The sequence below is a fragment of the Anoplophora glabripennis genome, unplaced genomic scaffold (assembly GCF_000390285.2).
Source record: "Anoplophora glabripennis isolate ALB-LARVAE unplaced genomic scaffold, Agla_2.0 scaffold116, whole genome shotgun sequence".
Classification (NCBI taxonomy): Eukaryota; Metazoa; Arthropoda; class Insecta; order Coleoptera; family Cerambycidae; genus Anoplophora; species Anoplophora glabripennis.
The window spans coordinates 122505-147824 of NW_019416290.1; the positions used below are offsets into that span (position 1 = coordinate 122505).

The window sequence follows — 25320 nt, forward strand, 5'->3', positions numbered from 1 at the left end:
ATGTATTTATAATTAGTTTTATGTGAAACCAGTTTGTTGTACGCTGTTACATCACGAAACTAATTGTAAACTAAAACCTCTCTTAAAACCATCATTTATGTAGTAAATACTTTATAATCACGGTAATATTCTCGCGAGGACTTTTTTAACAGTAGTAATCTACGTCATTAAAATTTCATATTTCAAACGAAGCAATGTTGAACCTACTCAGGCTTCGTTAACAAGCTTAGTCGACGTAATGTACATTTTGGTCAATTTATAATGCAGTTAATTTAGCTTACATTACAGCGCACTTGTATGTTTTAATGATTGTACAGTAGATGGCGCAAAACCAGAAGCCCATATACGTTCTACTAACATCAACTACGCTGAGTTTTTAATTAGTTTTCTTTGATATAAAGGGTGCCTAAAAGAGATCTACATTTTTTTATATTTAAGGTAGATGCACATAAATTTAGTTTTTTTAAATTTTATATAATCTACTCCGTTAGAAGCCTCCAGCACGTGTGGGGCTTATTGTAAAGGAGCATAAACTGAGATTCAACTGATTAAGTGCGAGTCGAAAGACTGGTGGCAGTATGTTGTTATTCTTATTAACCCAGAGCGTTTGAAGTCGGTTTTTGATTAAGAGGTTTGATAAATGACGCTAAACATTCCAAACATATTAACAATTTATTAGAGTTACTATTTTTATCACCATTAGATGCCAGCATTTATGTGTGACGGACAGTAGTTTACAGAAGTGTAACAAGGAATCTGCAATAAATATTGAGAATTGTAGTCTATACGTAGCAAGGGAGACATCACATGAGATTTTCTAGAATCATTTGATGACGTTACCCTTAGAAATAATAAGTTTTTTATACTGCCACCTAGCACTATAAACAAGTTGTGATCTCTTCTTTCTCTTGCAGAACCTGCACAGACTGTCTTCGACCAGACCAGTTTTACTCGGATGTTTTCAGTGGCCCATATTCATCTGTAACCTTCAATGGTACTTTGAAGAACTGTTCAGCTTGTGTTGATCCAGTGTCTTACCATCATTGGTGCGTTGTTTTGTTACCAATTCTTGCATGAATCTACTAGTAATGGTACAAGAGATGGATGAGTCCATTCCTTAGCCTTTAGGATTTGATATCCTAGGATCACATCGTTTGTGAGATCCTAACCAATGACCACCGCTTCCACTTGGAAATCTGAGACGTATGTTTCTATACCAAGACGAACTTCATCGTAAATTTTTTCAAAAGTAGTTGTTTTCTCGGCGTAGAAACAGACGTTGTAATAAATATTTGGCGTCCAGGAATTTAACCGAAAACCCTCGTCCCAATTTTCGGCTTCTGTTTAAAATTTACCGCGTTACGTGTGAACGGCGTGCCCAGGCAGTCGATCGGACCCCGCAAGGCGGGTGCCGTGCATAATAAATGTTTAAAAAGCTTTCCGTGTTTTTACGTCGCTCCGCTTCGTGTGTGCCTGCCACCGGCCGATCCGCAAACAAAATATGAAACGTTTCCAGATCGGACGGGAAATATTGACAAATTTATTTACGATTAGGGGGCGGCGCACGGCATCGCGCATTTTTACATGTCGGCAAATATTGACATTGCCGCTGTCGCAGGTCTTGCGGATTACAGGACGCTTTTGTCCAACTCTGACGGTTTTGGAAGCGTTTTTGTGTTTGTCGTACGCGGGACAAAGCCGGTTACTTTGAATAGAACCGTAGCGATCACAGAAGATGTAAAACTGGAAATAATCCAATAAATAAAATCTTCAAATTTCACCCATGTTCTGAATCGAAACAGAAAGTGACCCATAGAACCCAAAAAGGTTATAAAAACGTTCAGACAAAACTGTGCTTGTTCGAACACATGCAGAATCCGATGGTGGGGAATTAATATTTTCACGGACTTTTCCAAATTTGCCATTGAAGCAGTCCATAGAGACCAAGATCGGACACAGAAAGCCAAAGCAGACGAATTCTGTAAAATGGTGGGTCAAGAGAGCACCAGGGATCGCCAAAATCCAGATAGACCAAAAGCAAGAAACGACAGCGGAGATCCAGGACGAGTAATGGCGGAACCTTCTATAGTTGTGATCGAACGTCGACCCTAGTTTTCCTCAATTAATTAACCAGAGTCTGCCAGTACAAGTACGACTCGAGAAAATCGAACATTTAGAGAGAAGCATTAGCATTACAAAAGAACATGTCTTCTACTTGTCCGATACACAAACAAGACTTGTTAAGAAAAACAATAAAAATACTGGTTCACGGTTAACCTTTCTGGAGTCTGTCCGAACATGACATGTGCCTCTCTGCCCCTCTCCGTCTGTAATTATAAATTCATAAATTTCAAATAGTTCCGCTGAAATCCTCCTGGAAGGCGGCCAGAGCTCGCGCTCGTACCGGTTCAAAATAATTCATGTCGGTAGAGTGGAGTACATATTCCACTCCATTATTAACAGAACACAAAAATATTTATGAACACAGTCTATGAATATTATTTACATGCTCCACCCCGTCGTACACCAGAACAAAATCGTTGGAATGTACCTCGATGGCTGTGGGATTATTTATCGCCACTATTTATATCGATTTTTTAATGTTATTTATACGGTTCTTTGGCAAAGCGCTTGTATTAACTTTGTTCGGGCGGTAATTGGAACATTACTCATAGAAAACCTCCATGGGAAGTCTCTTCGGTACAAGACGAACCTTTCAATGGTGTATATTAATTGCTTGTAAATTTTTTTGTAAATTGTATTGAAAATACAAGAACGCAACTCAAGGAAGCCAGTACCTAAAGAGAACAAAGCGAGAATATTGGAAAGATAGGCAAATATGTCTGTTTCCCCTTCCCGATGCAAAGTAAACCACTAAAAATATTCCGTAAAATTCCCAGCGATTAATATCGACCATCAAGTCACTCCGCCGACGCTGACAATGAAAATGAAAGGACCCAAAGAAAACGCGAGGACCACAACGTAGGCAGGAAATCGTTTATCATGCGATGCAAAAGAATTACAAACCTCTAAGCAAGAAACATGCGCTTGTTAGCTATCATCATAAATTCTGACTGGAATCGTCGTACTCGACCGCCGCGACAGATATTAATACAGGGAGGTTATACTCTTTCAGCGTTTTTCTCTCATTGGATGTCTTCTGACGGGACGATGCGAATAATGTCGCTAGAACTCTCCTGCTTGGAGAAAATGAGGAATCATGGAATGTAGGAGTATAGACAATGCAAGGTACAACAAGAAGTATCAAGTCAAAGAAAACTGTATAAAGAAGTCCTCAAAGGTATAAGGAAAGTATCACCTCTTGTAGACGATGTCCAACAAAATATTGTATAGAAGCAATTGATCAATGACAAAGTGTTATTTTTTCTGAACTCTCTGTCTGGTCTGGGCAATAAAAAGTTTGGATACACCTACTTCTAATACCCTCCGACGTATTTTTTTTCTCCAGCCACCTACCCTCCCTATAGACCAATAGCTTCATCCAATTAAAATTAAATGCTTCCGGACTAGGATCTGTTTTGCACCTGAGTCTTAGGATTTATACAAATGCACTTGCATTATCGATTGCGGAGGTCTTCAATGTAACTAGGGGATTGAAATGGGCTTGAGGGAAAGTCAAAACACTTTATTACACAACCACTGTCAGACGGGTTTGAGTAAATATTTTTTTTTCGAAGGGTATTGTGACCTTAAATGAAGATAGAACTCATTACTGCACGAAATGGTAAATTACACAGGCCAACAAGGAAAAAATTCCAGAGATCAGACACTACGTTTCCAAAGGCATTTGGCGCGCTGAATCCGAATCTGGCCTCAGAATTGATCCATCACCCTAGGTTTCCGAGATATAAGGTTAACCCCAAGCCCTGTAACTGAATAACACTAAGCGCTACAAGCCCTAACCACCAGGAAGGTTAATCCCAATAACCCAAATAACCCAATAACCCAATTGGTTCATTGAATATAGTAAATGATTGCTTTAAAATATAATAAGTGTATCATGACATTACTCAATATATTACAATATTTAGGATAACTAGTAACATTTCATGGACGATTAGGGCTCACAGCGCTTAGTGTTGTGGGGTTATAGGGCTTGGGGTTAACGTTCCTAACAATTAGGGCTAGCAGCGCTCAGTGTTATGGGGTTAGCCGTGATGTAATAATATAGCCATACTAGTCATCTTAAACTGACGATATCTCCGCGAAAAATAGAGCTTTTTCCAAATAAAAGAATGCGTTTTGAAGGGGAAAGATAGTCGTTTCCAATGATGTTTTCAGAATTTTTTTTCGCCAAGTTACATAACCTTGAATATAGCAAAAGTACGTGTTTTTTGCACTTTTAGGTTAGAATATCTCGGAAACCTAGGGTGATGGATCAATTCTGAGGCCAGATTCGGATTCAGCGCGCCAAATGCCTTCGGGAGCGTAGTGTGTGATCTCTGGAATTTTTTTTTTAATTTTGTCGGCCTGTGTTATTGATTTTGATTTGAGAGATATATTTATTAATGGTGATGACTTGAGTTGGTACAAGTAAATTTGACTTATATTGAACATAGGACAGTTACATGGTGTTCCATTTAAGACTCCCCAAAGTAAAGCCTCATTTTCCTCTTGAAATCATTGATTATATTTTTTTTATTGGGTTACATTAAAATCTCGTTAGGATTGATGATATGCGCCGCAATTTTCTTTACAGGAAATTATTGCTTTGAATAATTATATGACATATTACTAAAAAAAAAAAACAGACACGAGCGCAACTAACAATGTAGTGGTACATCCCCGTTACATAACACGAATGGCTAGATAATTATTTGGTATTTAGCGATACAAGTTTAGTTTCTGTATAAAAACCATAAATCCTTTTTTTTATGGTTGGATAATTGTAAATAAAGTATCGGTCCGCTGATCACGACCATGACAAGCTGAAGCGAAAGTTTTTATATAAGGTGTCCCAAAAATATACCTATTAAGTTGACCTTTAAGATTGTTTTTGAAAGGTTATCTAAACATTTAGGTACACAAAATTTGACTTGTTATGTCAGTAATTGTTACAATCGCTAACAAAAACGAAGTAATGGTATGAAAATATTTACTTGTGCTTTATAATGATGCAAATCACTGAATTATCTCATTTTTGAATTGTGTAGTTGCAATTTTTTGATGAGCTCCCTAATACAAACAAATTTATTGGTAAATACTCTTAATTATTTTCATTTTTTTCCGTGCAATTATTCTTAAAAAGTTATATCGAATTTGCAGGGAAATCGCGAACGAACGCAATGAAAAATCAAATTTTAATTGATACCGAATCACCCCTCCCTTATAATGACCGTTGTTCTACCCCCCGTTATTCCGGCGATACTGCCGGAAAATGGATAAACGGATTCCACTAATTATCGGTCCTATTAGGGGCTTATCTCAGGTGTGCTAATGATGTAGCATCATCTGCCGCCAACTCTTGCATTCCACCAATTAGAGCCGAGTGGTCGATATCCGCGGGTAAATATCAAATGTCTGTTGTCTCTAATATCTGACTCGGATTACAGATATCAAATGCCCTGCAACCGTATTCAGGGCAACAAAAACGCAATATTTTTAATTTCGTGCAAAAAAAACTAAGATAAAAGCAAACCTTACATGCAGAAAGCAGAGACCAACCATAAAGGTAAACAAACAATCCTATCTGAACTAAGGTTGCTCTAAACTAGGAAACTGTTCTATATTTGACAAAATTACTCTTTATTTAAACACTTTAAAGGTGGATTAATGTGACATACCGTATACTTCACAAAATTCGACTTGGCAGCTTCGGACCACAACTCACCAAAGTTACATCAACGATTCGTTTAACTTTTCTCTAGATCCGTAGGCACATAATCTGATTATATACCATAAACAACAATTATGCCCATCATATCCACCGCATTCTGTACAATTGTTATTTTATAATTATGCGTGATTGTTGCTTCCACAGACATGCTAGATACAAGGAGGACATTGTTAGTACAGATTCATGTTGCCTCTACCTAAATTTTTATATTAAATAGTAATATAATAATCTTATTTTGTTTATATTTTTGTAATTTTATCATATCATCTAGTATTGAATCATATTTTTGAGTATGTGTGACTTTTTTCACGATATTCAAAAGAGGAGAGAAAAGGAAACAGTTTAGTTTTGTTATATCCTGAAATATGCTTGAGGGGAATTAAGGACACTCAAACAAATAGAGATAAAAAATTGTAGATATTTGGTGACATCGTGACATTATTACTAAGAACCCTGGTTTTCCAGTAATTTTTCAATTTAGTCATATGCATTTTAAATTAAGAAAAAATTATTAGAAAATTACTAGTTTTTCTAATAAAATGGAAGAAATCTTTTTTCTCTGAAAAACAATTACGAATCGAATTATCTGGCTGCAGATAGTAGTAGTTACAGTATCCACGACATTTTTTTATAGTGTAGTCCCAAATTGACCTGAAGGCTTACATTGCACTAGGGATCTTTGACCTGCCCTTATTACTCTCGAGCCAGGCTCTGTCGGGGCTAATGGCAATATGTTTTCAACGTAATTGTTTGTATTTTGTCCTGTTTCATTATGTATAGTATACATATATATTTTTTTTAATCATTGACATTTTTTAACATAATTTGTAGTTTTGCCTGAATTTTTGTCCTTTTTTCTTATTGATTAAGATTTTTTTTAAATTCATTCAATTTTTTTCAAAGAACACCATATACACGGTGTAACTTATTATTGCTTTCACCTATCTAAAGGTCGTTGTTTTTTTATAAAAATTATGGTGATAAACTGTTTCTGTTTAACCGGATATGGGGATTTTTCTTTGTACTTACTTTAGCGGTTTGTTTGCGTATATTCATTAGCACGTCTAAAAATAATTTGCTGTTAAATAAAAAATGTTCACTGTCATGATCATAACCAGGTTGAAGTACCGAATTACCAGGGCGATACAATTAGTTCCATTGAAATTTTAAATATTTTCTTGCCTCTTATTATTTTATACAAAAAAAAATTGTATTTGGCGTGAAACGTTTTACCTGAAGAACTCTCGACTGAAAATGTACTCCAGAAGAGACGTGTCGGTGTCGAAAATTAATTAAAAAGGCAATAAATCAGGCATCTGCAGCGAAGTGCCTTCCATCGGAATGAAGTGTCGTAAAATCTCGCAAATATCGTTATTTTTCTGATAACCGGATACCCCAGCTTTTGTAAGTGGCAGCAAATATAAAATTGGATTAAAATACATTTTCCTCAAAGGTGTCGCGTGGATCTCATTATAACGCGATGTATTTCTGTGAAAGCGTCTGGCTTTTTATCCCCTACAAAGGGATTCGCTCCCTTTCTCGTGATGAGCTCTGCGATATCATTTCTGGCTAGTATTGAAATCGCATTTTTAAAAGCGTTCTTATTAACACGTGTGTAGAGTCGTACCCCCATTTCGTACAACCTTCAAAGGATTTTATTAATACCCAGGCGTATTGTAAACTGTAAAATTACTGTATGGCAAAAAACACATGTCGTGGTGAAAAATGTGACTCCGTAAAATCTGAACTATGGTGGTTCCTGAGATCAAAGATGGAAAAAATTGTTAAATCTTTTTCTCACCATTGGTCAGATGAGAATCCGAATGAAATTTAGATTCGACATTCATTTAATTGTCCCTATGAGCTTCTTGGAAGAGAATTTATCCTGCAATAATATACCCTTTTTGGGGATTCGCATACATTGCAAGATATGAACCTCCTGTAGCTTCGATTGTTAATATTAATAGACCCACCAGCGTATACAGGTAATAAACTTACCTCAAATTTTAATAATAATACCCATCGCGCAATAGAAATTCAAATGCGTACTCAAGTAGTTTCATTAAGTCCTACCGAGGAAAGAAGGAAAACACAACGGTAGAAACGAAGCGTAAAACGTTCATTGTGGGGAACGATAGCCACTGCTCTGTGTCCCCCAATTATAGGAGCAATCCTTTGTTCGTATTAATTGAATAACGTATCTAGCATCTATCCATTAAACGCCACAAAACGTTTTATAATGGCTCTATCTCGGTGGTTAATTACGTTCATTTGTTTGGGACAGAGTCTTTGATGTTTTAGTGATTTTTGCGTCCATTGTTTCGTCCAACTCCAGTTTTAAATTGAACGATAAAGCCAAAGGATTCATTTCTTTATGGGTTTAGTGCAATTCGTCAATTTATGTATCCATGTCGTTCAAAATGCTGCATAACTTAAACGTAATCTCAAATCAAGCATCTCAAAATGTGTATTAAGTCTGTTGAAAGGCGTTTTACTTCCTTTTCCTATCAGTTAGTTTGCTGCTGACATTTACACTGATTTTGCTGCAATTTGTTCCGGTGTCAAGATTGCAGAATATTTTGTATTTCTCGTTTTCCTGGGCAACATTTTCCTGAAGAGTTTTCTCGAACCGACCAGTAAGAACCATGTACACCCATTACGCGCGCGAGTATTGAAATTTATGCGGTCTTATTAAAAATTCGCCCGCCACTGTTCGCCGGGAACAGCAATCTAGGCGTATCGGATGCAAACCGTTTAGCAGTTTGGAGTTAATAATGTTCTCACAGAAGCGGGGAAAAGTTCCTGCCAACGAGTTCCAGGATATTATGATAAACTGATTTAATATCTTACGTTTAATAAAAAAGAGCAAGAGGGTCGGTTTTTACTTTTTACCTAAATGCTTCCATTTTTATACCCCGTTTAATGCCCCTGGCAAATTAAAATTTACTTCGGGACATTTAATTATTCTCTCAAGTAAATAATTAACTGTTAGCTCTGGAAAAAAGACCCGATTTATCGTCAGCGCGCGGCAGGGGTGCTAAATAAAAGGGAATTATGAAAAATAGGGTTTTCATAATAAATTAACATTCTCTGTTTGTGTAGTAACGAAATACACCATCCTTTAAAGCGAAAACTTAATAAGACGTCGATTTAAATAGACAGATATGCAACTGACGTAAGCTAATGCATGCAAAAACATGTTTAATTATTGAGATATAATTGCCTTTTAAGGTCAAAAACATAAAAGTTGTTTTACATTGCTTGCTTCTTCAGGATTCTCCTTGAATCAATCCACCATAGCTTTGTGAACGGAGATTCAGACACAGCCTAAATTATAAAGATACCGGCCCCTTCCGTTACCAGATCTAAGACTCCCTGACTTCGCCTAACAATAAGAGAAGATCTTGATGTTTAAAAATCTTTAATTATCAATTTTTTATGCAACATTTGCAGCTTTGGGTATGTTTTATACGTTGCTTCGATTTGGTTTTCGTTTTAATTCAAGATCTGAATCGCAACGACAAGACCCCCCCCCCCATCACCACCGACAATTCAGCGGTTTCATTAGATGGGGTGACCCAGGCCGACTGCAGCAATTTTCGCCGACTGCTCGCAGAAATTAAGTACCGTACGTGTTTATCTTGTTCGGTGATCGATGGGGAAGTGGCAGCGTGCCCTGGCGGCGACAGGTATTATTAGAAGCGGGAGTAATGACTGTAATGAGCGGCAAACCAAAGCTCTCGCTGCACCTTCGGATATCTGCCCTGATATTAAAGTCGATCCATCAGCCCTTAATCGCTGCTGTTTCGAGCCTTAGCCCTCGGGCTTGGGGGGGGTTCATTGTTTCTGCAGTCGCATTCGGCGGAATGGTGACATTCGCAGTCTACAGAGCGCTTAAAAGCCAATGAGGTTCGCTTGGAAGGAATTAATGATAAAATAATGCATTCACAACTTAAGGGCCCCATATTCTTTAAATAGTGTTTTCCGCAAAGACAAATGATTTCAAACATTTAATAACTGAATAATCTAAAGCTTATCAAATAATAGGAATGTTATGTCATGCCACCTGAGTATTTTCAAAGACGCCGCAGTAAAACGAATAAACAGGTGCAAAAAACGATCAAACCATCAAGGTTTTAGGTACTGAAATCTACGAAAATACTAACTTTTTTATATATAACTCCACATGTAAATATTCTTATAACATTTACTTGCTTAGTCCTACATATAAAATTGTTTACTTTTATTTATAAGTACGTGAAAATAATTCTTAAAATGTGGGGTTAGGATAACAGAAAACGCATGTTTTACAAACGCTTTTTTTTAGTTATTATTTTATTTGGGTAAATTTAAATGGTAACAATGAATAAACAAAACATCAAGGATTTTATTTTTGTGCTTACTTTTGTTCTACACATTTTACTTTTCAAGATTTCAGTACCTAAAAATGCCAGAAATTTCACCATTTCTCGGCCAGGGATATGGCATATGGCCACCTTCAACTGAAGGAGTAAATAAAAAATAACGAGAGTTAATTAATAATATATACAAAGGCTCTGAAAGATACTTGTTATTTTTTTAAATTTTATTTTATAAAAATATGTGCAGAGAAAACAATTTAGATCTTCAGATCTACTCAATATGGTTTCCATATGTCACTGTCTCCTGAGGGAAAGCTACTACTTAGTGAGAAAACGGGACACCTTGTAACTTACTGTAATAGACCGATGTACTCCCAAACTGATGGGAAAATCCAGATAATGGATGCGGATTGTATTCAAAGTTGACGGTTCTTAATGTAATTATGTTTTGTGTACGTTCCTCATCAATCATAAGATTGATTTCCACTTTTGTGCTACTGTCTCTCTCTCTCTCTCTCTAGATGAGGCAACAAGTTCTGAAATAAAATGTACGAATGGAATTTAGGTTTGCTGCAATTGGAGGGTTCTGACAAAAACAGAAATAGCAACATATATAAACATATTTAATGTCTTTCACTTCCTCAACTGACCAATGATATTCTTTTGTCCTTTTCGCCCTTCTTGGTCATCTTCTTGTTTCCTTTTTCTTGATAATTTCCAAGTCCTGGTGACTGACATCCAATATTGACTTTATGTTATGCCCTTTCTTATTGCTTAACCAACGACATCCCAAGTGGATTATTAGACTAAATTTATTGTTTTAATAATAAAAAATATTTCCATTTTTTAAAGCCTCCTCCAGCTTTCAAGGCAGTAACATAAACTCTTAAGCACCCGCCCAATAAAATTCCGCTGCGATTTATATTTCTGGCAGCCCTTTATTTTACTTCAGCAATAAAACTCTTTAACCCAGACCTCGTTCTGAGGGTTTTATTGTAAATTTGGGGCATAAAGTGTATGTAAGTCACCAGATGTCCGTTACCGAACCGCCCAAAAACCCCGGCTTTGTTTCACGCAAAGTCATCCCAGTGTCGAACAATGCGGCTGACAATCACTGCCTAATCCCTAAGTGAGGTTGAATCGTAATGGGACACGCTTCCTCGTAAATCATTTTTACGTCCCACCGCGTTTATTTGGATTTAACCTTTTTCGGGCCACATCTGGCATAATTTAATAACAGTTAAGTCGCATTACGGGGATATCTGACACGGTGAGTCAGCGGTACAAATCGGTCGGTTGTACGTCCGCAAAAATATCGGGGAAAGAAGTTTGTAAAAAAGAGGAGCTTATCTTTTATCCGCCGTAAGTATCTTCCATTCCAGTCGATATGAATTCCAATTTATTGCTGAGGATTACTGCTTATTTACAATCTTGTTTTTGCTCCCAATTATTTTTTTCAGAAGCGTGTTCCTTAATCTAAGAAAATTTGTATATTTGAGAACTTAAAAATATCATATTTATTGAAATTGTGTTACATAATTGAGATTCTTTAACAAAAATGGAGAAGTTACGCTCTTAAGTGTAATAGAATTTGTACTGCGATGACTGTAAACACAAGCAACATCTAGAAATATTTTGTTTAATTATCAAATTATCATAATTGCATAACTGCCGCCAAATAATAGGCACCAGATGAAAAGTGCTTTTAAAATAATAAACATAAACATCAATTTATTTCAATTGTTCTTAATTGGTATGAAGTTGCTTTGTATTGCGATGACTATTAGATCTCCAGTCATGAGCAGCGATCCACGACAAGAGTTCTTCCGCTTATGTGTTATACAATGCAACTAATTCTTAAGGAAATAGAAAGGTATGTGCGATGGTGGTGTAATGGTCAGCATAGTTGCCTTCCAAGCAGTTGATCCGGGTTCGATTCCCGGCCATCGCATCTATTTTTAGATAAATTTGAAGAAATTATTGGGGGAATTATTAGTAAAAGTTAACAAAATTATTTAACAAGTGCGATGGTGGTGTAATGGTCAGCATAGTTGCCTTCCAAGCAGTTGATCCGGGTTCGATTCCCGGCCATCGCAATTTTTATTTTTAAAAAGTTTTATCCAGATATTTTTTATAAATATTTTGTATTGTAATTATAAAGGTTTATTCAAGAAAGCTTTTATAGTATCTGTTGAAAGAGGAGAAGCCTATTGAGCAACAGAAGATAATAAAGAGAACACTTTCTAATTTTCGAGCTCTTTCAGCGAAACAGGTCGAGGACCAATGCACATCCACATCCACAAGAAGCAGTCACTCATGTCCCCATACAAACATTTATAAGCGCTTGAGCGAAGATGATAAGGTTAAAATTTGCTCGTACCTTTCGAATGAACCAGGCGAGTTTTATATTGGGAATTCTGGCGAAGCCAGCAACGCGCGTGGACGAACGTCTACCTTGGATTCTTTATTAGTTTATTACCAATCAAATCATTTATGCACAAGCACTATATAAAGTACTGATCATAATTTCACCTTTTTCTTGTACAAGTACCTTTTTCTTGTATAAGTGTTTTTGGTATCATGATGAAATATGAGATGGCGAGTGCTTCTATCCCAACGATTATTTCTTATTTTCTGGTTAGTAATAATGTAGAGGTGCTAATTGGATTAAAATCCACTTCAAAAAGCTTCTCTGTAAAGAATATTTGCTAGTTTGTAGACAGATGGACATATTTATTTATAAACAGACTTCGGATTCTCAGTATTTTGTACGTGTGTTACTGTAGTTCGGTGTGGGTGCTGAGTTATGGAATTTAACTTGGTTTTAATTAAACTTACAGAATTTCTACATAAATTTTTTAACCAGCGCAGTTGAAATATGCATGGTTCGTCATGCATTTCGAGCGACCAACTACTACTAATACTACTTGTAGTACACAACGCGCTGCTCATTATATTTTTATAAAACAAGAAAAAAAACAAAGGCATTTTCTCGTGTAACATGATATTTTCATCCGTTATCTCCTGAAACATGTACTACACCTACCTGCTCGAGAAACAAAAGAACTAAGGACGTCTTGCTCGCTATTTTACATAACGCGGTAGTAGACGTGCTTCTCAAATCATACGAGGCATCAGGCTGAAACTCAGTGTGCCACGAACTCGTTATCCGAGGAATTTTTCACATGAAAAATAGATGCAATAATTCCTTTATAGTTTACAAAAATGAATAATACAAATTGTAAAAGGATAACGCAACTGAAGAGGCAATTGAGGATTGAAAATATAACTAGGGTGCTTTGAAATAAGTGCCAGGGTCGATTGTGTTTTGTTTTTGAAATATATGGTACTAAATATTTTTATCATGTCTTTTACACAATACAGTGTGTTGCAATGAACTTTGGTACAAATAAAGACGGTTCTAACATTCTCAGAAATTTATAGGTACATCAAAAAATAATAAATAGGAAATGGAGAAAAACGTATTTCTCGGTGCTCAAAAAGCTCCTGAGTCGATAGCATCTCTTTCAAAACGCGTCGTATAATAAATTTTTCTTCAGAATTCATGAAATCTATAAAAATGAGACGACAAACAGAAAAACTGGTACAAATAGTTGTATCATAAATTCTACAATTTTGAAATAAACAAGAACTAAATTCGAAAATTCATTGTGTGCAAGTGTACCTATTAATGTTGTGTACTGTTCAATTCAAGAGGGTACCATCGCTCATCACTGTTAAGAGCTGTCGATAAACAACAGTCTGACAGCTACACCATAGATGTGCTAATAAAGCGTCACCTAGTTCTCCTTCGGCCTGAAACGACACATATCAGAGCCACCGCAAGACACGCGATACGTTCTTAAACGGAGACTTAATGTCAACAAGGCGAACACCCATTTTTAACTCGCTTGTCTTCCCCAGAATGGATTACGGCGCATTTTATTTACCTCGAGCGACCCGTAATAGATACAGGTTGTGTTTACCATCAACTCGGAGCTTTATTCCGCTCATACTCGACGTGATACGGCCATGATAACTCGCTGTAAAAAGATTAGAGACGTGTTCTTTATCTCGTTACTCATTTCATACGAGAACAAACGCCACGCTGCTGACAAGGTTTCTCTGGTTCCTTGTTGGGGATAGTAACTTGAGACAGCGCTTTCCTAGAAGGAAACGCATATGTTGTCACAATTTTATACTGCCCCTACAAAAGTTCTAGGTTGCACATTTGCATATTTATTTTTTTTTACTCTACTTCTACACTTATGCTTTTTCAAACATCTTAATATAAGAATTCTTTTATATTAACAACCAGTAAAAAATTGTACCATTTAGGTGCACTCTTACCGATATCTCATTATCCAAAAACAGCTTTCGAGAAACTGGCTCATATATTCCATTTAGCAAATATGGCCGGTCGTAAATGGGATGCCGTAAAAAGTTGCAATAAAAATCCTTAACCGTTCATTTGAAGAGGGTTCGGTACGATTAATTAAGCATGAGACAGTGTTTTTATGGTGCATTATTTTCCCTTCTTCGTTACGTGGTGAGCGACAGGCCCATACCTGCGGGAAGAGGTAATTCCACAAGTGGAAATAAAAAGGGCTGATTACGGAAAAATCGTGCATGTGGGATTCCTCATTGCGCTCGGTTATTAAAACAGACGTTGGTGCATTCTTTCTCGCGCTTAAGCAATATAAAACTACAAGCATTATTAATCACTATAAAAATGTGAGCTTGTATAAAGAACCGTAAGTGAAATCGGTAGGGCCCACCGAATAAAGGAGAGAGCTTTCCCAGTTTACGTTTCAGTCGTTCACTAGACATCTCGAATCAGCAAACCCACAATAGACGACACATACGGAGACAAATCATCCCAGTTCCGAATTCGATATTATGAAATTTTGAACTGGGGAACAACATGAAAACAAGCCACCATATTCATCTAAGGTCAACAACTCGCCCGAAGGGAACAAATTCCAAAGACAGGCAAAATCCGGAGAGGCCAAATGTCTAAAACTACATTAGGGGGACACCGCTGCGGAGCATCTGCAGACCCAACATAGAAGGTGATCGAATGTAGACCCTGGTGCTTTTCAACTCATTAACTGGGGTTATTAGTATAATTTCAATTTCAAGTTTTTAAATTTCTTAAATTTTCTGAATGTATGTACATACGTGACTTGAAAGGTTGACAACAGTTAGCGACTGCTGCAGGAACAAACCTATTAGATTCAAAACTGAGGTGAACTTTATCTTTCAGGCAACAACATCGATTTTTAATAACCGCCGTAACAGGTACTAAAAAGTGTAAACAGGGCGAACGGTTTTCCGCAGATAAGGCGCGACACATTAACAAATACCGAAAAGCGCACTCTGCCGATCGCGAGAGGCAGCCTCTGCCCATTCCCTCCTCCGATGGCAAATATTTACAGGCGGGTAATTTGGCATTTCGCACACAGCCAGCGGCCGTATCGCTACGTACAGCCTGTTTACCGGCGACGTCCCTAAATGACTGCCGTAGCAAATATGGCCCGATATTAATTCGAGCGGGCATACAAATTAATCACGGGCCCTTGGTAAAACGCGCGCCCTGCGGTTTTCGGCCGTCATGAAGATCGCTATCGCGCGCCGCTGAATAAGAGTTTCGCTGGCATGTGTGGAATACGTTGGCGGTAATGAGGCAGCGTCGCGATTCGCGAGATAGAGACGGAACTGCTGGAGTTGCTCTTCGTTATCGGCTGGGACGCTGCGTGTCTTTAATTTTTATTATCCATTATTTTAATGAAAAAAAAAAAAATATTATAATTTAACAGAACAGCAGCTGCGAATGTGTCTGAAAATAAAATACAAACAAATAATACTGTTTTATGACGGACAATAAGCGATTAAGGTCTGAAACTTTTTATAGTCCACATTTTCTTAATGATGACTAATATACCTACCAGTTATTTATTGAAATTGATCTCGACTTGTCGCACAAACGTCCAACACCCTCCTTTATGCCAGAAGCCGTAATATTCCGTTATATAAAACATCTCTTTCTGCTCCTAAACTTCCCTGCGTGAGTTTATAACCCGCCCGTAAATACCTTCCTAGATTTTATTATTTACCAACACCCGATTCATGCTGACTATTAAAACACTTTAACACCACATAACCAGCGGCCATAACTCATCCGCTAAGTGCGACGATAAATTGTGCAACATATTCAGAAATATGCTCCATCGGAGATACATTGGGGGGATAAAATTGATAATTTATTCAGCGTTTATCCGAAATCTACACCCGGCAGTCGCCGAACATGATTTATCGATGTTTCGGTGTCGCCACTTATAGATCCGTTGTTGGATACAGCTCTGGCAGGGCCCACTGTGACTGACAATGCGGCGCGCGTGGCTTTGATTCGTCAGAAGGGGTTACAGGACTGCAAAAACGTAAAAATAACTTGCAAATATAAATTGATTATTTATTTTTCATTGTCTTTGCGCCTTCTATTCATCGAGATGCATTTTCTGATGTACAAACAATTTTATTATTTTTGCCAGTGGCGTCTATACAGGTTTTATATTGAATATTTTTGAAGAAAAATGTTACGCCACTGTTTTTTTCTTAAAGAAAAAATCAATTCATTCCTTTCTGAGCAAATGTGGTGTCTTGAATTTTTTTCGTTTGACATACGGTTTTCGCATAAAAAAATAGAATTCATTCATTTGCATCTTATTGGACCACCTACGAGAAAAAAAAAAGATTTATGTAACTGAACAATAATTTATTTAAGATAATAACTTTTAAACGTTGAAATTATGAAATTACAGTAATCTACATACATTTTGGAATGGTAAAAGAAAATTACCCTGAACGCGCAAAGAAATAAATTATATCAGATGTTGGAAATGTCCACCTCCTGCAAATATGCATGTCTCTGCTCATGGACCCACGTACTCTTTGAAAAATGCCGTAAGTGGTTATAATAGTTGACAATTCTTCTTCTTCTTGCCGGTAATTATGTCCATTTAACTTCTCATGAAGAAAATAGGGTCCAATTAAATAATCACATATCACAGCATATTCCAACCCACGTTAACGGAAAACTGCTCCTGGTAACGGGATTACAAGATTGCATGTGGGTTTTCTTCAGCCCAAATGTGATTGTTGTGGAAGTTTTGGATGGCGTTTCTGGAAAAATTGGCTCCATCGGTGAATAAAATTTCAGTGTCAAATAATGGAACTTCATAGGCATAGTTTATTCGTCATGGAAAGTCACGAGGTAGTAGAGTTTGAACCCATTGGATATGGTAGGGATATAATAAAAAGTCATGGAGAATTTTCCAAATAAGAATATGTAAAACATTCAAATTTTTCCCAATTTTTTTTGTACTTATTGCTGGATCTTCCTGAGGTGTATAATTATTTCAAGTTAATTTATTTGAGCAGCTTGATGCATTAGGCTCACTCCGACAAGAAGAAAACTCATTCCAAATTAAAACCGGCCATTAATCAATCGAATAGATTCCCACAATGGCATCCGTATACAAGAAATAAGCCGTAGATGCCGGCGACAGTTCTTATAAATGACCATCGGCATTAATGCCATTGTGCAATTTTTCAGATACAACTTCCCCATTTTATTGTGCTGTTAGACGATGTCTCCGAATATTAAAAGTCAAATGGAATCAACGAGTTAACAAATGTTTGGAGTGGGCTTTGTCGTGTTTGAAAAATGGGGTTTAAAATTGCTTTGTGCGACGCCGTATCGGCCTAGCGATGAAATAAAAATAATGTTTAATGCATCAGTCGATATAATAATGTCGCTAGGTACGTAAGCTGAGGGTTGATGTAACGAAAATGAATGAATATCTAGAATTTGTATATTTTTTCTTTGTTTGACGACATCGACGGTGGCTCTAACAAAAGTAATCGCCTTGTATATAGACAATAACACATTCACGTGCGTGAAGGGAAAAATAAAGATGTTGGAGAAAGGTAAATCAATTCCAGTCGGGAAGATTACTTCATTATCTCTCCTGTGATTGCAGATCAAGTGATTGACGTTAGCGATTAGGTTTCCGATGGGTGCATATAATTAGAAAACTCCATTATGGCGGAGTCTAGACTACCTACGAAGCATTCATTTGTTTTTGTGCGACGGGAAGGCACAACCAAGATGTAATTTAATTCTGTGGTGTTTTTTTTTATCTATCTGTAATACTGTCTATAAAGTCAGAAAAAAATTAAGATCAAATCTACTTATAAATGTGCTTCTGATCTTCGATTGTTTATTGTCACGTGGTATGTTTAGAACAATCTTTTAAATGTTGGTCAGAATTAAGAAAATATTTTGATCCATAATTGAACTTTAATTTACGGAAAAAAACCGCAAAAATAGAACTTTTTCGTATAAGACTTTTCTATTACAAATATCGTTAAGAGGTTGTAGTTTAATTTTTATAGATTATACACGCCACACCCTGTATACAAGCAAGAAGATATTTATTTTTTAACACTTTTCAACACAAACTTTATTAACTTCCTATCGCGATAAATAAATAATTATTATTACTATGATTATCGTGACAGCGCGATATGAATAATTCATCCGGTCATAATAATATATAACAAGTAATATAAATTGGGAGCTTTTAAGGTCTATTAAATTTTCATACATGCTGAATAATTCATCGCCGGTTTTCCGGAAATTAGTTGCAGGCCCAAGTCCAGGAGTGAAAAATCACGAATTTTATCGCTCAAATCGCCCGTGCCCCACGGGTTCTAGTTTAATTAATTATTGTTCACGCCGTTGCCGAACGTGGCGATAATAAAATATGCCGAAATCATTATGAAAATTTAAACATTGTTCATTTGCCGGTGCGTTAATCAAAGCGGCCGTGCAAGCCTTTCAATTGTCTCAAATTCGAAACCAATATTGGCAAATACCTCAGCCGCTTGATATAACGTATTGATATTTTTTTTTATGGAGGAATCTAGTCTTAAAATTTCTTAAATGTTTGTAATTATAATAATTCTAATAATAACAGCATTTTTACTCCATAACGAAACCTAAAAACAATGTGTAAAGCAGTCACCTGTGGAATAAATAAAATTATAAAGATTAAAAAAATATTAAAGATTTTTTATATCATCCGCAAATAATATCTAGCAAATGTCATTAATAAAAAGAAGGAATAATAAAGGTCCAAGGTTTGAGCCATGAGGGTCTAAGTTAAATGCTTACAATGATACAAAATCATTAAAACAAATTGGATTTTATTATACAAGATTTAAAAATTCGTCAGGCTTGTTCAAATGAGGATTTAGGATTTAGCATATTCAAATCTAGAACAAAACCAAATTGTTCATTGACCTAGAATAGATTGCAACATGATTTAACTACGCTTAGAGCAAAAAAACGAGAAAGTAAACAGAAAACCACTTACTTTTATCTAAGAAATCATTGTTCAACAGCGATGGTGGTGTAATGGTCAGCATAGTTGCCTTCCAAGCAGTTGATCCGGGTTCGATTCCCGACCATCGCATTTATTTTTGCAAAGTCTACGAGGTTTTTTAAGAATTCATACATTTTTCTTACATTTATTCTTCACAGGGCTGAATATTTTCAATTTAAAACCATCATGATAATTAATTATTAATTCTGGAACAATAGTTTTTGTTCCATATTCCAATGGCATGAAATAAATCATTTCTAAATAAATTTATCATAATTAATTAATTAATAAATAAATTAATTGTATTTTACATAAATTTATAAAAATAACTTATGAAATATTAAATAATTTCAAACGTATGCTTCACGTTCGACCGCATCTGTTTTGTTTGTTGTAAATATAAATGAGATATTATTAATTCAAATTTAATCAGTCGATTTTGACCCAGTTATAACTGTTGATTCAGTATATATTATACTCGGCTACAAAATATAATTGTAATATGACAAAATACCACTTTTGTCCGTATATTACATTTTTCCCCTGTTAAGGGTATTAGATTGCAATAAAAATATTATATTTTATCAATTAGTTTTCTGATATTGCCTGGTAAAGTAAGCACCTGTTTCATTTAATACCTACAGACTTTCAGATATATAAAATGTATAAATAATAAATAACCTTAGTAATATTTCCCTTTCTTTTTCAAATATCTTCATCTTGAACTTTATAGAATGTTGAACTATGTTCGTTACGACAAAATTATCAATTCTCTTGGATTAGGAAAAGCTAAACTGTGTATAAAAAAGTGTTTATAAATAATTATGAGATAATTTTTAATTATTCTAATTCTAATCACCTCATTAACTACCAAAAACGCATTGATAATTATTTATGTGACATGTAAAGATTACACTGCTGCAAAGACGATATGTTTCTTAATAAGTAAAAGATCTGGAAATAAATAAATTATTACAGATAATTTTGACACACAGAACATCTATACGTTGTATAGATTATGTGTATTTGTGGGGTGGTCTAAATTTTAATGAAAAAAAAAGAACAAATCTGTCTAAAACTTGTCCACTAATACTTTTATGTTACACAAGGAAACAGATTATTTGTAGCATGGTTTTATAGCTAATTTATTATCCCATGTACTAAAACAGCGCAAAACTCAATTTAGCTAATAATTTTTGCCATAATATAACTATGTAAATAAAATTTAATGAATATGATCGCCTCTTAGAGAAGGAAAGTTATCTACAAGTGCGATGGTGGTGTAATGGTCAGCATAGTTGCCTTCCAAGCAGTTGATCCGGGTTCGATTCCCGGCCATCGCAGCTTTTTTTCAAGCAAAAGTAATAAAGTTTCAGTTCATTTATTGTCTCAAAGATACTATAAATAGTAAGTATAGAGAAAATCAGTAGGGTACATTGAATAATAGTTAAATTAATGCTGTTTTTGTTTGATCGTTCTTTTTTGTTTTATCTTCCTTTCACCTGAAAAAAATTTAATTTCCCTTAAAATTTTAAGACTAACGTTTCTGTGACATTAAACTGTTTTTTTTTTCATTTAAAAATACACATTTTTATAACCTACAAATGCAGATATATCGGACAAATGGTAATTCGTACCAAAGAGTTCACTGACAACTTTAATACTGACAGTAAAATATCCATAGTTGGTAGAATTTGAATTTTGTGTCAGTTAAGAGATTATAAAATTAAAATTTATAGCGGCCCTTGTGTATTGATACTAAAATTTTGCTCCACTGTCTAGCGCAAATAAACAATAAAACCGGATTATATGAATATATTTAAAATAAATAGGTTTTTGCTGGGCAAAACACAATTTAGCCATTACAGTGTCGGGGAACTGTCCAAATAATGTTATTATGGCGTTTTGTTGCAGAGCAGAGGTATTTATATTTATTCAGAATTCATTTCGTCATATTTTCGAGCTGGAAAATAACCGTGTCAAATAAAACTATCATGAGGATATTTAAATTTGATCTGTTCAGTATTTATTCACTTTTTCAGTGTTATTACTGGGAAAATTTCACAATAGACACTTACGAAGAAGACAAGAAAAATATTAAAAATTTAAAAATTAAAGTCAATACAGAGCTCTTTATTTCTCTCAAAAAAAAAAACAAAATTCCAGATAAACTAATATTGTAGTATTTCCATTGGTTTGGTCACAATTTTATCAGGGTCATACTAGTTACGACTTTGGTATAATTTTCTTTAATTATTTTTAAAAATTGTTTAAAACAGATGCGATGGCCGGGAATCGAACCCGGATCAACTGCTTGGAAGGCAACTATGCTGACCATTACACCACCATCGCTTATATCTTCTTCTCCTTCGCATAATATGAAAGTAAAGAAAGAAAGACGTCATTAAATGGTCATCTAATTTTGACCCCAATACAAAACTAAGTCAGACAAACTAAAAACCAATTAAATGTAGATTTTCCATGACCGTTTCTTTAACTGCTTTTGCTAAGAAATACCCTCACGCTTAAGTCTTCATCTTATTTTTTTACCTTCACTATTGTAGAACTGAAGTTTTTTTTTAGAATTCACTTCATTTCTGTTTGTCTTTACAAAATTACTTTCCTTTTCCATAATAGACTACGTGGTCCTGAAGTCTTAATAAATTAGAAGGACCCTCCGTTCGACACACCAACGGAAGCTTATTACTCCAGTCGTGTTAGACAAAAAAAAGGGCTTAACCGGGAAAAAATTAGGGACCACAATTTTATTATTCTAACCTTTAGGGGGGTCAATAGTGGTGTAAATTCAGAATCGCGACTGAATTCCACCTCTGCGTCAGCCGCCATCTTGAATTTAAGGAAAAATCGTTTTTGCTCAATATCTCGGCCATTTTCAACTTTACAACAAAAATGGTAAGGACTTAAGTTGTTGTAAATGCGATTTCCTACAGCTTCTTTCATTATAAATTTTATTGTGCGATCGATATTTTTCAAGTTAAGGGGGAAAATAGTGACAAAGTATAATTACTGAATTATCTCGTTTGATATTGACTTCACCACATAAATATATATAAACAAAATTGGAAAGAATTATATTTTCTACAATTTCGATCTCTTTGATTTTTTCGCGACTATCAACATTTAAGGTCCTACGCTTGCGGAGACGTCAGGCCTATGGAATGTTGATCTCTTTAGTTTAGTTAGGCTTGCCATAGGCGTAGGACCTTAAATGTTGGTAGTAGCGAAAAAATCAAAGAGACCAAAATTGTAGAAAATATAATTCTTTCCAACTTTGTTTATGTATATTTATGTCGTAAAGTCAATAACAAACGAGATAATTCAATAATTATACTTTGTCACTATTTTCCCCCTTAACTTGAAAAATATCGATCTCACGATAAAATTTGTTATAAAGGAAGTTGTAGGAAATCGCATTTGCAACAACTTCTACATTACTATTGAGCCCACCTAAAGGTTAGAACAATAAAATTGTAGTGCCTAATTTTTTCCAGGTTAAATGACAACCCGATTGGGCTATATATTGTTTGGAAAATGGATAGTTTAACACTTTTCAGTTTTGTTTATTTTTTCTGATTATACGCAAAAAATATCTGCGATGGCCGGGAATCGAACCCGGATCAACTGCTTGGAAGGCAACTATGCTGTGACCATTACACCACCATCGCCCTTGTCAAATAATTTATTTAACTTTCACTAATAATTCCTCTAACAATTTTTTTAAGATTATGTAAAAATAGATGCGATGGCCGGGAATCGAACCCGGATCAACTGCTTGGAAGGCAACTATGCTGACCATTACACCACCATCGCTCTTGTTAAATAATTGTTTTAACTTTCACTAACAATTCTGATTGCAATATCAAGAAGCTACACTTAAATTTTGATTTTTACACTACCATGTGTATTTCTAGAAGCATTGCCATTACTATAAAATAAAACCAAACCCATAGCGTGTGTTTTATATTAATATACATTCCAAACTACATTATATCACCTCATTCATTATTTTCTTGCAACAGTAGATCACATTCGCAATCTTTTACTTCCAGATTCCTCGGCCATCAAGAAGCAAATCACCTGGCCGAGGATGCGTTCTGGAATGGACCCCGTACATCAAAGATAAATCACCGTTATTTCCCCACGACAGCAACCGCTATTCGCCAAGGTAAGCATCTTCTTATTTTCCCGCTAAACAATGGCTGGCTACTTAAAAAGCAAGGTAACCCGCGGGACGCGCCATCGTTCTTATCTACCACGTGCAAGTTCTCAAGAATAATGGCACGCATATTGTACGGGGTTGATAACAAAAACTTTTGCGCGTATACGCACATGCATCTGGCTTGAACGGGAGTCTACGTCGTTGCTCAGGCATGAGAGAGAGTGTGAGAGTGTGGTTAATCGCGAAAAACCTCGGCAACGTTAAGGGGAGGCGGCTATTTGAAGCCACCGGGTCTTATCCTCTTAAGTTTCCCTGACGGAGCCAACGGCGTGGACAAAATAGCTCGTATGAATATAAATTTCCTTTAATTTGACTCTCAAACGGATTATAAGGGGTAATTTTTCTGTAAGATATACCTCGTACGGCGGCACTGAATTTATTCTTCAGACAAAGCCAGACAGATAGACCAGGAACTATAGAGTTGGGCGAGATTTTTCGTTTCGGCAAGCTGAATTTATCATAGATGCTAAATATTATGTACAATAACATATTAGTTTCCGCACAGTCATAAAAATGGGGAAATATTGTTTACAGGGTGGTTAATTGTATAATTTTTACATAAATTCACGTTTTCCGCTTATAACATTTTTCCATTCATTTCCACAAAAAACAGTAAGTTACCTACTTTTTTTCGTCTTCAAAATACCTACAAAACTAGCCCTCGAGCGTCAAAAAATATTGATTAGATCAAAAGTAATAAACAGAACAAGTTTATTTATGACTTTTGCATTAAACATTTATAAACTGCGTTATTATTACCAGAACGTTTTGGCATCGCATCCTCTCATTCCTTATCACTGTCTAATAAATCACAGGAAATCTGGAACCGGTAAGTTGAGTAGTTTACAAGTTATGGCCTTATAAACAAATTAACTAATTATTANAATTAAACATTTATAAACTGCGTTATTATTACCAGAACGTTTTGGCATCGCATCCTCTCATTCCTTATCACTGTCTAATAAATCACAGGAAATCTGGAACCGGTAAGTTGAGTAGTTTACAAGTTATGGCCTTATAAACAAATTAACTAATTATTAGTCTGGACGATCCCGAGGATCTTCCACAATCGCACTGATTTTTTTCATAGTAGATTTCTTGATAATACATTGAAATCTCATCTTTTTTTTTAATTTCAAATTTGCAGCCTGGAATTTGTTTTTATTTTTAAGCTTAGTTGCAAAATGAAATATACGACGCACGAGCGTGATATAGTTATATATTACTATATTCGGAAAGCTTGTGAAAAGAGCTTTAAGTTAAAAAATCGTCAAGATTGGTTGAAAAACAACGGAGTTACAGACTATCAAATATATTATTTTCTAGCGAATTTCGCTTATTTAACGGCAGGACCATGAATATTATCGTAATTTTCTTCGGACTCGCTGTGATTCGCTTCTCCTACCCTTCCGC

The 25320-nt window shown here is 35.6% G+C and overlaps 7 non-coding genes across 7 annotated transcripts; 4 read left to right on the forward strand and 3 right to left on the reverse strand.

Moving 5' to 3' along the window:
- Positions 1 to 12097: 12097 nt before the first annotated feature.
- On the forward strand, positions 12098 to 12169 carry Trnag-ucc. The gene has a single exon. It is a non-coding gene; the product is annotated as a tRNA-Gly (tRNA).
- A 73-nt stretch (positions 12170 to 12242) lies between these two features.
- On the forward strand, positions 12243 to 12314 carry Trnag-ucc. The gene has a single exon. It is a non-coding gene; the product is annotated as a tRNA-Gly (tRNA).
- A 7371-nt stretch (positions 12315 to 19685) lies between these two features.
- Positions 19686 to 19757, forward strand: Trnag-ucc. The gene has a single exon. It is a non-coding gene; the product is annotated as a tRNA-Gly (tRNA).
- Positions 19758 to 20938: 1181 nt separating this feature from the next.
- Trnag-ucc lies at positions 20939 to 21010 on the forward strand. The gene has a single exon. It is a non-coding gene; the product is annotated as a tRNA-Gly (tRNA).
- Positions 21011 to 21947: 937 nt separating this feature from the next.
- Trnag-ucc lies at positions 21948 to 22019 on the reverse strand. The gene has a single exon. It is a non-coding gene; the product is annotated as a tRNA-Gly (tRNA).
- Positions 22020 to 23279: 1260 nt separating this feature from the next.
- Trnag-ucc lies at positions 23280 to 23353 on the reverse strand. Its single transcript has one exon. It is a non-coding gene; the product is annotated as a tRNA-Gly (tRNA).
- A 73-nt stretch (positions 23354 to 23426) lies between these two features.
- On the reverse strand, positions 23427 to 23498 carry Trnag-ucc. Its single transcript has one exon. It is a non-coding gene; the product is annotated as a tRNA-Gly (tRNA).
- Positions 23499 to 25320: the final 1822 nt, after the last annotated feature.